The sequence below is a fragment of the Tupaia chinensis genome, unplaced genomic scaffold (assembly GCF_000334495.1).
Source record: "Tupaia chinensis unplaced genomic scaffold, TupChi_1.0 Scaffold000077_1, whole genome shotgun sequence".
Lineage (NCBI taxonomy): Eukaryota > Metazoa > Chordata > Mammalia > Scandentia > Tupaiidae > Tupaia > Tupaia belangeri.
The window spans coordinates 1,869,115-1,885,362 of NW_006159538.1; the positions used below are offsets into that span (position 1 = coordinate 1,869,115).

General features: G+C 37.9%; 1 long non-coding RNA gene across 1 annotated transcript in view; it reads left to right on the forward strand.

Moving 5' to 3' along the window:
- The window catches only part of LOC114006315 (uncharacterized), a 30,784-nt gene that overhangs the window by 3,103 nt on the left and 11,433 nt on the right, over positions 1 to 16,248 (forward strand). The window contains exon 2 of the long non-coding RNA XR_003548050.1: positions 64 to 195. This is a non-coding gene — a long non-coding RNA (uncharacterized LOC114006315). The remainder of the gene's footprint in view (positions 1 to 63; positions 196 to 16,248) is intronic.

Genomic DNA, 16,248 nt, shown 5'->3' on the forward strand with positions numbered 1-16,248 from the left:
GTAGTTGTTGAAGATTCAAAAAGCTTAATGAGTTATCAAAATATCTTTTTATTTCTTCACCAGAATTTTTGGCACTGGATGGCTAAGTCTTTGAATTACCACAAGACAAGATCACAGCAAAAAATAACATAGGAAATAGTAAAGACTGGATCAGTTTATCACATGTTACTCAGTTTCATATACTGAAGGCCATAGGTAAGGATTAAATTATACAGTGTAATAGAAATGCATATATGACACAGAAACTTGGTATAGAAACTTGGTATAGGTTGATCTTCCCTAATCTGAAAACCCACAATGCAAAATACCCCACTATTTGAAACTTCTGAGTACACTGTGAAAAACTCCATACCTGACCTAATGATAGATCATGGTCAAACTACTCAATATAAAAATGTTCTGTAATATTACTTTTAGGCTGTGTGTGTAAGGGATATATGAAACATAAAAATGAATTTCATATTTAGACTTTGGTCCCATCCACAACTCATATCTCATTATATATATGAGATATTTCAACATTTCAACATTTAAAAAACTAAAACATTTCTGTTCTTAAGCATTTCAGATAAAGGATACTCAACTTGTATTATCTTTTATCTTCCTTACTCTGCTACCAATAGTTGTAACAAAAAAATGTATATGCATGTATATGCTATAATAGGGGTATGAGCCAAGTCATGCTTACTATTCAAGACTTTTGGCTTCTTTTGGGTAGGATCTAAGCTTAATATCATGATATATATATATATATATATATATATATATTATTACTCAATAAATTTTTGTTGTATTAATATATAAACTAATTAGCTCAGAGAGGAGGAGATTTTATGTGGTAAGATAATGAGATTGTTATTAAACATGCTACATTTACAGTATTGGATACCTAGTGGAGTAGTTAGAAATATGGACTTCAAAGTTAGGAGAGAAGCCTAAATTTAGAAATCACTAATCCAGAGATGATGGGTAAAGCAAGGAGATTAATTGACTCACCCACTGAGTGCATAAAAGAGAGGTACTTGGAAAAGAAAAGAAAAAAATAAGAATTTTCAAGGGTAGGATTAGGAAGAAGAGTCTGATGTTAAAAAGTAGATGTAGGGACCAGCAGTTAGTGTAATGGCTATGTTGCTGGACTCCCATATAGTCGACCGTGGTTCGAATCCTAGACCAGGTGGCTTAAACTCATGCCGGGCACATGTGCGTGCGTGGCCAAGATCCCGAGAGGAGAATGAAGGAGAAGGGATTGTGGTGTGGCCATCCTCCCTAGGGGGTGATTTCTCACTTTCTGTCTCTGTCTCTGTCTTTCTGGTGAGCGCACGCATCCTATAACAAAAACCTCTCCAAAAAAAAAAAAAAAAAAGTAGATGTAGACCTAGAGAGAGGTTAGTATAACTGAAGTCAGGGGAAAAGGTTTGAAGACTACATTGTTCAACTCTAGTGAACTAAGAGAAAAACCCTCTAAAGGCTGATTTTAAAGGCTTAATATAAATGCAATTGTAGGACCAGAAACAGAATCCTGAAGATAGTGTATTTATAATTAAATAAATGTTTGTGATTGATGCGGGTTAATGATGACATGAATTTCCATATGTCCATTGGGCATGCAGATTCACCGAAGTGTTACTGTAATTTTTTTAAAAAAAGTTTTACTATAGGGAGCATGCACTCAGCAAAGGGACAGCATGAGGAATCACCCCCTGAGGGGATAGCCACACTGCAATCCCTTTTCCTCAATTCTCATCTCGTGTTTTGGGCACGCACACATAGGAGCCTGGCCTGAGTTTTGTTATTTTATTTTTATTTTTATTTTTATTTTTTTGAGAAGTTTTTGCTATAGGGTGTGTGTGCTCTCCAGAAAGACAGAGAGAGACAGAGAGACAGAAAGTGAGAAATCACCCACCAGGGGGGATGGCCACAGCACAGTCCCTTCTCTTCCATTCTCCTCCTGGAATCTTGAGCACACATGCACTCATACACACCCAGCGTGAGTTTAAGCCACCATGTCCAGGACTTGAACTGTGGTCAACTACATGGGAATCCAGCGACATAGCCATTACACCAACTGCTGGTCCATGAGCCTGGCCTGAGTTTCAAGTCATTGGGCCTGGGTCTTGAACCACAGTCAGCCATATGGGAGTCCAGCGATGTAACTGTTATGCCATCTGCTGGTCCCGCTACTATAATTTAAAACATGGTGACAGAAATATGGATTTGATGATTTTACACATGTCTAGAAACTTAAAAGAATAAGAAATGAAATAGGAAATGAAAATATATTGCTTATAAAATTGATCCAAGACAGCCATTACAATACATTGAGCGCCGTAAGACAGTGCTGGGGCAAGTGAGAACCGGATGGGCACTGGGCAACTCTGTGCCTCTTGGAGGACAGATAACTAAACATGGGCAAAGGATAGCCTGAGAAGCCGAGAGGCAAAATGTCATCATATACATTTTTTTTGTGCAAACTTGCCTGGAGGAGCACAAGAAGAAGCACCCAGATGCTTCAGTCAACTTCTCAGAGTTTCCTAAAAAGTGCTCAGAGAGGTGGAAGACCTTGTCTGCTAAAGAGAAAGGAAAATTTGAAGATTTAGCAAAGGTGGAAAAAGCCTATTATGAAAGAGAAATGAAAATCTATATCCCTCCTGCAGGGGAAACAAAAAAGAAGTTCAAGAATCCCAATGCACCCAAGAAGCCTCCTTCAGCCTTTTTTCGTGTCCTGTTATTATTGCCCAGAAACCAAAGGAGAACATTCTGGCCTACCCACTAATGATGTTGCAAAGAAACTGGAAGAGATGTGGGATAACACTGCTACAGATGATAAACAGCCTTGTGAAAAGAAGGCTGCTAAGCTGAAGGAAAAATATGAAAAGGATCTTGCAGCATACTGAGCTAAAGGAAAGCCTGATGCAGCAAAAAATGGAGTTGTCAAGGCTGAAAAGAGCAAGAAAAAGGAGAAGGAAGATAAGAGGAGGAAGATGAGGATGAAGGTAAAGAAGATATAATGAATAAATTGGTTCTAGTGCAGTTTTTCCCCTTGTCTATAAAGAACTTAACCCCCCTTTACACCACTCCTTGTTTTGAGAAAGAGAGATTTTTGCTATAGGGTGTGCAAACTCACTGGAGAGACAAAGACAGAGAGAGACAGAAAGCAAGAAATCACCCCTTAGGGCGATGGCCAAGCTGCAATTCCTTCTCCTCCATTCTTTTTTAAGGATTCTGGGCACACATGCACATGCAGCTGGCATGAGTTTCAAGCTGCCAGGTCCGGGACTTGAACCGCAATTGGCCATGTGGGAGTCCAGCGCCCTTAATTACCATGCCACCTACCAGCCCCAAGCATGGTAGTTTTTTGTTTTGTTTCATTTTGTCTTCAGTTGTCTCTGATGCAGTTTAGACAAAATTATTGATGTTTTGTTAACTGAATACCACTCTGTAATTGGGAAAAAAAAAAGTTGTTGCTCTTTAGTTGACATTCTGAATACTTCTAAGTAAATACAACTTTTTTTTTTATTAAAAAAAAATTGATTCATAACATTTTTGTCGATGTATGTCTTCTAACGTGGCCACAAAGTCCACCAATACATCCAAGGTCCAGCAATACTTAAAGTAGCAACATTCCAATACGTGTTGTCAAAAAAAACTATGAGTTTTTTTTTAAAGAAATATTTTATTTAACTTTATTTATTTATTTTTAAGATTTTTGACCAGAGAGGAGGGGGGAGAGAGAGAGAGTGTGTGTGAAAGTGAGAAAGCAAGCTGCAGTCGGCCATGTGGGAGCCAGTAGCCCCAACCACCACGCCACCTGCTGGCCCAAGAATTATGAGTTTAAATCAGTGAGTGACATCCCTTTCCTAAAAGAAAATTTAAATAACATTCTAATTTTTTCTCCAGCATCACTTTGTTGTTTCCCCAATTATGAAAATAATGCGTTGATATTAGGCTGGCTAAATAAATCAGGGTGCATCTATACAGTATACTACCTTGTAGCCATTAAAAAGAAAGATGAGAGCTGACTCTGTAGCGTAGTGGTCAAGGGAGCTGGATCCCACATACCTGACTGTGTGATTCAAATCATGGCCCTGGTCACTTGAAAAATACACCAGCTGCATGTGCTTGCATGCCCAACGTCAAACAGGATGGAGAGATGGAGGAGAAGGGATGATACCATGGCTACAGCCTGGTAGAGGGTGTTTTCTCTCTTTCCTTTTCTATGTCTCCTCTGGCAAGCACATGTGTTCTCTTGAAAATTTAAAAAGTTAAAAAAAAAATAGATGAAGCTCTGGAGGTACTTATATGAGACAGTCTTCAAAATATATTGTTGAATTTTTAAAAAGCAAGGTGAATTTAGTTAACAAAGTAAAGTGCACTAAGGGGCTTCATAAAGTTTGTGGTGGGGGCTGGGCAGCAGGTAGTGAAGGACAGCTGGACCCCACATGGTTGGCTGCATGGTTAGAGGCCTGGACCGGCACTTGAAAAGCATGCTGGGCACATGTGCATATGTGCCCAAATCCTGAGAGAAGGGAGAAGGGACTGAGGGATGGCCATCATCCTGGGAGTGATTTCTCTCTTTATCTCTCTCTCCCCCTAACAAATTCATGCACCCTATAGCAAAAAAAAGTTTGTGGAAAAATGGTTTTAAACTATGAGTTTATTTAGTTTGCTGTAGTGAGCATGCACTCACTGGAGACAGGAAGAGAGCAAGAGAGAGGGAAAGTGAGAAATGACCCTGCTGGAGCTATGGCTGCACTGCAGTCCATTCTCCATTCTCTTCTCAGGATTTTGAGCACGTGTGCACATGGATCTGGCATGAATTTTAAGCCTCCATGTTTGGGACTTGAGCTGCGGTTTGACTGTGTGAGAGTCCAGCGACAGAACCATTATGCCATCTGCTGGTCCTTGGCTGTTTTCTTTCTTTCTTTTTTTTTTTTTTAGAGGTTTTTGCTATGGAGGGCATGTGCTTGCCAGAAAGAGAGAGACAGAAAGCAAGAAATCACCACCCCCCCCCCACCGTGGGGGGTATGGCTACACCAGAATCCCTTCTCTTCTATTCTTCTCTTGGGGTCTTGGGCATGCATGCACATGCACCCAGCGTGAGTTTAAGCCACTAGATCCAGAACTCGAACCGCAGTCGACTACATGGGAATCCAGTGATGTCACCATTATGCTATCTGCTGGTCCCTTCAGCTGTGTTCTTTTTAGAACAGCTCACTCTTATGAAAATTAACTCCTTCTCAGCAGTGCTAGTACTCATTTGGTCTCTCACAAGATGACTTTAAAACATTCATGAGGCCACGATCCATTCTCTGCCCACCAGCTCTCACTACCTCCCAACATCATTACATTGGAGACCAAATTCCAAAATGTGAGTCTTTGAGGGAAAAAAAAAATGATCCAAACCGTAACAATTTGTGTGATTATGTTTTTAGTTCTTGTGAGTCTATGTCTAGGAGTAGAATTGCTGGGTTATGTGGCTATTCTGCTTAACATTTTTGAGGAACTATCAGACAGCCCACTGCACCAGGCCTCTCTTTATTTTTTTTTTTTTGAGATTTTTTTTTTTTTTTGCTGTAGGGTACGTGTACTCGCCAGAAAGTCAGAGAGAGACAGAGAGGAACAGAGTGTGTTTGTGAGAGAGAGAGAGGAAAGAGAGAGAGAGAGAGAAAGCCGTCAGGTCCAGGACTCGAACCATGGTCAGCCACATGGGAGTTCAGCACCCTTAACCACCATGCCACCTGCTAGCCCCCATGATTCTGTTTTTATATAAAGGATCTTCAAAAAAATAAATGGAAAATGTGTATTTTGAGCAAATTATACAAGAATTTCAATTTTTTTGTGCCAAAATAAACTCATAGTTTTATTTTTTTCATGGACTATTTGAAGTGCCCTCATATTGCATATATATAAATTGTTCATTCTTTAGTTTTTCTTATTTCTTTTTTTATTTTTTGAGAGGTTTTTGCTATAGGCTGTGTGTGCTTGCCAGACAGACAGAGAGAGACAGAGAGACAGAAAGCAAGAAATCACCCCCCCCAGGGAGGATGGCCATGCCGCAATCTCTTCTCCTCCATTCTCCTCTCGGGATCTTGGGCACACATGCACACGCGCCCAGTGTGAGTTTAAGCCACCGGATCTGGGACTCGAACCGCGGTTGACTACATGGGACTCCAGCGACATAGCCATTATGCTAACTGCTGGTCCCTAGTTTTTCTTATTTCATACATTATTATTTCATTGTTTTTGTAATTTACTAATGCTGAATGATTTAAACTGGTCTGAAGTTCTAAAGTTTGCACTATCTTAAAATATTTTGCGATATACCTTGATTGTACATTAAGTACTGAAAACTTTATTATTGTATTTAGGGGATATATAAGAAAGACATACTATAATTTCTGCCTTCAAGGAATTTAAAATTTAGTTGTAACAGTTTAAATTCATTTTACTCATTAGTAAACAGGTTTTGCTATGTTGTCAGACTTGGTAATGGGCAAAAGGAGACTGGGTTTCCTGGATGCTGCAGGGATTATCTGATTTTAAGTGAGTGTGTACTTTTCTCACCTTTGATTGACTAAACTATTTCAAAACTCTGTAGGGCAAAAGTTAAAAGTGATGCAAATGTTTCTGTTCCTAACAATGTAAATGATTCCTATTCTAGGCAATGCAAGTAGAATTGGTCCAGTAAATAATGTAAATCTTTATAAATCAAATTTTATAATGAATCGTTTTAAACTTCTTACTGGTTTTCTCATTTATTATTATGGTAAGTTAAAAATCTTTAACACTTAACATTTTGATCCATGTTCTTTTTATAGTTATATGAGAATTACACATCTACAATTTTAGAAATTACACTTTAAAATGATCTACTTAAATAGTATAGATAGAAGGAGTTAAGTTTAAGTGGGTATACACGAGGTTTTCACAAAGTTCATGGAAAATGTATATTATAGAAATGCTTAGATTTCAAAATCTTTTGCACCACAATAAACTCATATTTTAATTCCACTTTTCACAAACTTTTTGAAGTCCCCTTGTCTATAAATTGTTAAAATATACCTATATTATGTGCTGAAATGTAGCAAAAGAGCATTTTTAAGCTAATAGTAACATTTCCTTTGTCACAAACAATGCATGAACATTAAAGATAAAATATATTCACAAATAAGAAAATTTAAAAACAAAGACATTTATAATCTCACTACCCAGGAATAATAATTATTATTCTTGGGAGTGAGCAGGTGACATGGTGGTTAAGGTGCTGGACTCCCACTTGACTAACTGTGGTTTGAGTCCTGGACCTGGTGGCTTGCTTCCTCACTTTCTCTTTTTCTCTTTCTCTCTTTGGTAATTATACATGCCCTATAACAAATTAAAAATAATAATAAATAAAATTTTTAAAATAATTTTTATTGTTAAGACATAGAAATACAGTGTTTCAGACTTTTTTGGGTATATTATTTATTTTAAGCTTGAAAAATACTGCACATATTAATTTCAGCCTTTTTAAAATTGAAGAGTGTATAAATGAACATGTTTTTGAGATTTCGTTTTTGAAGATTATATTTCAGCACTTTTAAGAAGTTTCTTTTTAGCAATTTTAACTGTAATAATGTTGCAAGTGACATGTCATTATTTTTAGGGATTAAAAAATCATGTAAGCATATGCAATCATTAAATATAGAAGAAATAATGACAAAACAGTTTAATTCTCTGAGTTATAAAGTGATCATTCTGTATGGGATCTTAGAAGGCTGCCTGTACAAAGATCAGGATGGATACTATCTTTTTTTTAAGTTATTATTATTATTTTTTTTAAAGAAGCTGATATGGAGGTTATTAGGGGGTTGAGGTGGGGAAGAACTCAAGACTACAAAGGAAATAAAACCTGAACCATCAGTATAGGAAAGCAGTTCTTTCTATCCTAGCTGTTAACATTTAAAAAGGCCTTTCAAGGACTAAAGAAATAAAGGCTACAAATGTCTGGAGCTTGAAATGGCTTTTATACTTTTGAACTTGTTATAAAAGCTTTTCTTAGAACTCTCCTTTCTCCTACTCCCCAAAACAAAATAGTTCTGGGAGTGGGGGGAGAAGGAAATTAAACAGGAAAAGATCAGACATAAAGGATGTTATCCTAGTTTATTTTAAGATTTTTCTGAACTGTAAGAAAAGCTTTAAAAAAATGGAACAAAAAGAAAGAGTTGTCATATTTTAAAGTCTGAAGGAAACAATAAGTGGTTTTATTTTTGAATCTTGTGAATTGCTGGTAGTTCAAATGTAAGTGTATTTCCAGCAGGCATCAACACATCTTGACTCAACACATCTTGTTTACAAACAAGCTGTAAAAAGTGAAAACAGAATAATGATATTGAGACTATTCTGTTTTCTTTTTAAAAAAGAATGTTTTAGGGCCAGTAGTTGGCATAGCAGTTATGTTGCTGGACTCCCACATGGCTGACCATGGTTGGAGTCCCAGACCCAGTGACCTGAACATCACACCGGGTATATGTGCGTGCATGCCCAAGATCCCAGGAGAATGGAAGAGAAGAGATTGCAGTGTGGCCATTCCCCTGGGGGGTGATTTATCACTTTCTCTCTCACTGTCTCTCTCTCTCTCTCTTTCTGGTGGGCACATGCACCTTAGAGCAAAAACCTATAAAAGTTATTATTTAATTTTATTTATCATTATTATTATTTTTAAAATTTGCTACAGGGTATGTGCTCTCACCAGAGAGAGAGAATGAGAAAGAGAGTGAAAGTGAGAAAGTAAGCCACCAGGTCCAGGACTCAGACCACAGTAGGCCATGTGGGAGTCCAACATCTTAAATCACCAGGCCATCTGCTGGCCCCAAGACAGTTCAGTTTTGTTTTTGTTTTTCTGGGGTTTTTTTTGGAGAGGTTTTTGCTATAGGGTGCGTGTACTCGCCAGAAAGACAGAGAGAGACAGAGAGACAGAAAGCGAGAAGTCACCCCCCAGGATGGTAGGCCATGCCACAATCCCTTCTTCTCCATTCTCCTCTTGGGACCTTGGGCATGCATGAACATGCGCCCGGCGTGAGTTTAAGCCACCAGGTGTGGGACTCGAACCAGAGTCGACTACATGGGAGTCCAGCCTTGTAGCCATTATGCCATCTGTTGGTCCTGACAGTTCTGTTTTTAATACAATATTTGATTGAACACAAATGTTCTATATCTGTCTTCATGAAGAGTAAGATTATTAAAAAGTTAAAAAAGTGGATTCTTATAAAGTTCCTTACCAAAAGGCCATCTATGACTTTCTTTCCTTATTTTATGACTTACTACTTGTTTTATTATTATTCTTAGAACTGTAATGGAGGGATGAATAACTGACACTCACCTGTACCGTCCAGAGAGAGACAGAGAAAGAGAGAGGGAAAGTGAGGAAGCAACTCCCTATGGGGAATAGTCACACTGCAATCCCTTCTCTTCCATCTCTGTCTCTTCTTTTGGGATTTGGGACATGCACACACATGCACATGCACCTGAGAAAGTATTTCTCAGGCCGCTGTGTTTAGGATTTGAACTACAAAGTTAACCATGTAGGAGCCAGCTGCTTTAAAAACCATCCCACAGGCAGGCCCTAATTCTTCATTTTAGAGGGAAGTAATGAAACGGCAAAAACAATTTATTAGTGGCATTTCTTTCTCTCTAATAATGTAAAAGGTTAAAATATTCCCTTAACAAAATTTGGAAGTATAGACTACAGGACTTGGAGATAAGAGAATATTATTATGGGGCCGGCAGTGGTTGTGGTGGTTAGGCATTGGACTCCCACATAGCTAGCCATGGTTTGAGTCCTGGACTTGGTGACTTGCTTTCTCACTTTCCCTTTCTTTCTCTCTCTGTCTTTGTCTGATCAAATTAAAAAATAATAATAAGAGACCAGCAGATGGTGTATTGGTTACGTAGCTGGACTCCCACATAGTCAACCATAATGCAAGTCCCAGACCTGGTGGCTTAAAACCCATGCCAGGCACATGGGCCTGCTTGCCCAAAATCCCAAGAGGAAAACAGAGGAGAAGGGTTTGCTGCATGGCCATTCCCCACAGAGGGTGATTTCTTGCTTTCTGTCTTTTTGTCTAGTGAGTACATAGCAAAAACCTCTAAAAAAATAAATAAGAGAATATTATAAAAAATGTAGTATATTTTTAAACTGTGTTTTAGTTTTTTTTAAAATTTACTTTTAGTTGACATCTATACACCTATACCATCTTGTGGGGAATCACGAAGGCACTCTGGCAGGTATGTGGGATTGTGGATGCACCAGAGACCCACTATGTAGGCAGGTTGAATTTCCATTTTATGCTGAGCTTATACATCTAAGGCACACGTGTTTCTGGCAAAAATCTAAATTTTCTGCTGAAAGTATTGGGAAAGATAAAGTCAGTGAATGCTAAGGTTTCCTTACATCTGTGTGCCATAAGTATCCTTGTATAACTTCTATCAGGATGCTGTTTTCAAATAAAATGTATTTGGTGCATTATTTGTTTCCCCTTTCCAAACCATAAAGTTACTACATGGTAGTTTTAATATACTACTATGCAATAGTTATTCCTGGTTGCTGTTGGATATACCTTGATTCCCGGGCAATAGCATGTGCAAATTGAAAATGAACCCCAAAAGCTTCCTTCCATGAGTACTACAAACTAAGACTTAATTCGATTTCTCTCTGATCCTTTTCTCTTTGTATTGATAGTAGATTCAGTTCCCAGTTTAGTAGCCGGTCCGATGATGGAGTTTGTAGGCATCCCTAAACCTGAAAAAGTGGATTGAGATGAACTCAGGGGCATTCTTTACTTTGCTCAAAGTAATTCTATGTGGCTTACTTCAATTTATTTACTTTTTTCTCCAGAATTACTGTAAAGGTTTTCTATTTCTCTCATTACAGCACAGTGTTTTTCACATTTGAATAGACTGCATCAACATGAATTCTTTATAAGGACCTTAAAAACAAACTTTGCCAAGTCCCAGAATACAGAAGTGAATTCACATCCCAATACTCAGCTGCCTCATGAATAAAGGAGAACTTGTGCCTGACACTTTGAAGCTGTAGCTGCTAAACCATACAGAATATTTACCTCAATAAATCATTATAAGAAACTAAGGTACAATTATACCCACAGAGAAAAAGAATTCAAAACACTGATTTATGTGTTTCAGTGCCGATTCCCTTTCCCACCATATTCTGAATATTATGCATGTTTGTCATCTTTGGCTGCTCCTGTGTATCTTTAAACTAATGGGTTCTGCTTTTTTTTTTTTTTTTAACATTCCTCATTAAGTTTGTTTTTTTTTTTTTTCTTTGACACACAGACATGATTTGCATAGTGTACTAAGTTTTATATTTAAAATGAGCTATATCTCATTTCTTAGGGCTGAAACAAAAATGGAAAAAGTGACTATATTAAATAAAACATTGACTTCTTTGTCTAATATCTGAACATTTAAACTGAAATTCCATATTAAGGATTTTATTTGGTATTTACTTTGGATTACTCCTGGGAAAAAAAAACTGTATTTTAAATAGGAAGTAGACCACTGCCTGTGAGAATCACCCTTTATGAAACTTTTTGCTTACTTAAAATGATAACAGTATTATGAAAAGATACATTTGTTTATCAGTGTATATTTTTCCATTTTGAAAGTACAAAGGAAATCCAAAAGCAGACTAAACTAGTAATGTAGAGAAAGGAATGACAGTGACAGTGACAGAGTCAGAGTGCAGATAGGAACATTTTTTTTTTTTTGCCTGGAATCATTTATTATGGCCATCCATGTATAGTATGGAAAAAAGCTTTTTTTTTTGTAGGGGAGAGAGATTTTTGCCTTAGGACATGTGCGCTCACCATGGAGAGAGAGAGAGAAAGAGACAGAGGGAAAGTGAGAAATCATCCCCTGAGGGGATGGCTATGCTCTAATCCCTTCTCCATTCTCCTCCTGGGATCTTGGGCACACATGCACATATGCCCGGCATGAGTTTCAAGCCATTGGGTCTGGGACTCAAACCATAGTCAGTCATGTGAGAGTCCAGAGATGCAACTGCTACACTCTCTTCTGGCCCCCTAAAATGGTTTTCTAATGCTATGCTGTTGAAAAAAATATATGAAGTATTTTAAAGAAGAATAAAAATATTTTTTATTGATTTTAATTGAAAATTAATTTTAATGATGTTTAGAAACACTGGAGTGCTTACTATCTTTAAACTTTATCCATGGAAATTGGGGCTGAATTTAAATGATCAGTCTAGATCAAATAATTGTACTATTAAACAATATAATGTCTAAAGGTTACCTCCTTTTTCAATCCATATGAAATTATGGATATTAGTTGGATTAGATTTTTTTCTTTAACGATTTTGCTACAGGGCGCATGTGTTTGCCAGAGAGAAACAGAAGAAAAGGCTGAGAAATCACCCCTGTGGGGGATGGTCACACAGCATTCCTTCTCCTCCACTCTCCTCCTGGGATTTTTAGGCATGCACACACATGTGCCCAGTGTGATTGGTAAACTGCCTAGTCTGGAATTTGAAATGCAGTGGGCCATATGGGAGTCCAGCCACCTGCTATCCCCATTTTTTTTTTATTTAATTTTGGTGAGGTTTTTGCTATAGGGTGCTTGCGCTCACCAGAAAGACAGAGAGACAGAAAGCAAGAAATCACCACCATGGGGGGATGGCCACAGCACAATACCTTCTTCTCCATTCTCCTTTTGGGATCTTGGGCATGAATGTACATGCACCTGGCATGAGTTTAAGCCACTGGAGCTAGGACTCGAACTGTACTCAACTACATGGGAGTCCAGCAACATAGCCATTACGCCAACTGCTGGTCCCCATGGGATTAGATTTTAATAAACCCTTTATTATGCGAGAATTAGTATTTCTTTTATTTCTTTTTTTGTTTTTGTTTTTGTTTGAGAGATTTTTGCTATAGGGCGTGTACACTTGCCAGAAAGACAGAGACAGAAAGCAAGAAATCATCCCTCAGTGGGGATGACCATGCCGCAATCCCTTCTCCTCTTGGGATCTTGGACATGCACGGCCTGGCGTGAGTTTAAGCCACTGGGTCCGGGACTTAAACCATGGTCAACTACATGGGAGTCCAGTGACATAGACATTACGCTATCAGCTGGTCCCGAGAATTAGTATTTATTGAAATTTTCTTGTTTCACTTTTTTTAAAAAAAAATTTAATTGGTGCTTGACTCCCACGTGGCCAACCATGGTTCAAGGCCCAGACTTGGCATCCTGCTTTCTCACTTTCCCACTTTCTTTCTGTCCCTCTCTGGTCAAATTAGAATAAAGTTAAAATAATTCTTTAAAAACATTAATTTTATTTCTTCTTTTATTTGTTTATTTATTTATTTATTTATTTATTTTTTTAGACCAGAAACAGAGAGAAAGTGAGAAAGCAAGCCACCAGGTCCAGGATTCAAACTGTGGTCAGCCATGTGGGACTGTCCAGTGCCTTAACCACCATGCCACCTGCTGATCCTTTTGTTTCTCTCTCTGAATAGAAGAAACATAAGGATACAATATTACCAATATAGTATATAGCTTCTCTGGGGTCCTAGCATTATCCTTTTCCCAAGTTTTCAACCTGTTTATTTTCTTCCAATCACTAATCACAATCTATAGTTATTTTATTGATTGCCTTTTATTTGTTGCATGTCTTCCGAACAAGAGCTCCATGTGGCAAGTACCTGGTTTACCCTGTCTAGTATTATATTCCTACTGTCCAGACAGTTGTTTTGGTGCAAGGACTGTGTATAATAAATATTTATAGAATGGAAGAATGAAGGAAGCCAGTCCCTTGTTTGTTTCAGCATTTATTCATTATGAGTATAAGCTAAGTGGAGTTAGATCTGAAGAGGAATGAATATGCCGAAGAATGAATCAACACATGATAAGAGAATCCAAATACAGAAAAAAGGGCCAATGGTGGTTAGTGTAGCTGGATTATACATGGCTTATTGTGTGTTTCAAGTTCCAGACTTGGTGTCTTAAAAAAACACGCTGGGTGTATGTGTGTGAGTGCCCAAAACCCCAAAAGAATAATGGAGCAGAAGCGATTATGGAGTGGGCATCCCTCTTTGGGTATGATTTTGTACTTTCTCTCTGTCCCTGTCTCTCTTCAGCGAGTGCATGTGCCTATAGCAAATTAAACATAGAAAAAAGAAAACCTAGCCATTAAAAGTCTAGAGGAGATAATTTTAAAATTTCACTTTTTCATTTATAAAAAACATGGTTCACAATAAAAAGTAATATCGGGAAGAGTAAGATCAATGAGCTAAAAAAAAAAAAGGGGGGGGGACCAGCAGATGGCATAATGGTTATGTCATTGGACTCCCGTTGGACTCCATTGACCACGGTTTGAGTCTCAGACCTGGTGGCTTAAAACTCATACCAGGTGCGTGTTTGTGTGTGCCCAAGATCCCAAGAGCAGAATGGAGAAGGAATTGTGGCATGGCCAACCCCTGGGGAGTGATTTCTTGCTTTCTGTCTCTCTCTGTTTCTCCAGTGAGCATGTGTGCCCTATAACAGAATCTCTTTATAAGAAAAAAAAGAAAAAAAAATAAGGCCTGTGAAAATAAATCCATCCATTGATTAATTTTAAATACAATTTTATCAATTACCTACTATGTATTAGGGACTCCGTTATGCATTGCAGGTGTTGCCTACATGATTCTGCCTTTAAGGAGCTTAAGCTTAGCAAAAAGACATGTTGATAAAATGAGAATCATAAAAAAAGTATGAGTAAAATTCTATGAGTGTTCAAGGTAGTCCCAAAAGACTGCATATTGTATGATTCCACTTATATGTAATGTTCAGAATAGGCAAATCTCTAGAGACAGAAAGTATATAGTGGCTGTGTGGGGCGTGGACGGCAGGAGGAAATGGGAGTGACTACTGAAGGACATGGTTGGTTGGTTTTTTTTTTTTTTTTTTTTTGGGTGATAAAACTCTTCCAAAATTGTAGTAATGGTTGCACAATTCTGTGACTATCCTGAATTCCATTGAATTTAACACTTTAAGTGAGTGAATTATATCTCAAAGTATATAAAAATTATATGAGTGTTCTGGAAAGATGTGAGTAGAAAGGTTGAGAAAGGGTAAATTAAAGATTTTGAGGATGACATAGATGGAATGAAGAAACCTTGGGTTGTCAGGTAGCAGATACATGTGACAACTTGAAGGTGTCGAAGAAGGATTTTTCTTTCTTTTGAAGATAAGAAATTTCTGGGAATAAGGGAGAAAAGTTGGTAGGATTGACAACAGAGGACATCAGGTGATTAAAAGCAGAGTGAAAAATACAGATAAATTTCAATTTGGAAATAGTTTTCTGTAGTGGAAGTTAAAAACTAGAGTAGGCCTAGCAGATGACATACTGGTTACATCACTGAATTCCCACATGGCTGACCATGGTTCAAGTCCTGGACTGGTGCATGTGTGTGCAAGCCCAAGACCCTGGGAGGAGAACAGAGGAGAAGGGATTGCCGTGTGGCCATCCCACTTGGGAGTGATTTTTCATTTTCCCTCTTACTGTCGCTCTCTCTGTCTCTGTCTCTCTCTCCAGTGAGGGAATAGACCCTAAAGCAAAAACCTCTTAAGAAAACCAAAAACCTAGAGAGTAATGGAAGAAAACAAGTGGATATGTCAGAAAACAGACAAATGAAGGCAAAAGGAAGTGCAGGCAAAGTTAACTAGATAAGAATAGGGTTTGTGGGAGAAAGCAATGTTAATTACTTACTCTGTGGTTTTCTCATTCAGGCATTCATGATCCATTTTCTAGTTCCTTCAGTAATCCCATCTCATTATACAATAAGGTGATTTCATTCCATTTTAGTCACTCTAAATGCTGATCAACTCATTAACTATAAGAGGTTAGGGGTATCAGACTATTCCTCTCTTCAAGGTCTTTTACTTTTATAGAAGATTAAAAGGAAAAAGCAGTATTTAACATAAAGGTATTATGGACAGAATTCTCTCCTCCCTACAGAGGAGAATGGAGGAGAAGGGATTGCAGTATGGCTGTTCTCCTGGGGGAGGATTTCTTACTTTCCCTCTCTGTCTCTGTCTCTTTCTCTCTTTGGTGAATGCATGCACCCCTTAGGTATCTGATGGGCAAATTTGATTTTTTTCCTTTAAGAAATTGTTTTAATTAATTTTTCTGTCTCTAGCAACTGAATACCACACTGGGTAATTTTTTTTTTTTTTTTTTTTTTT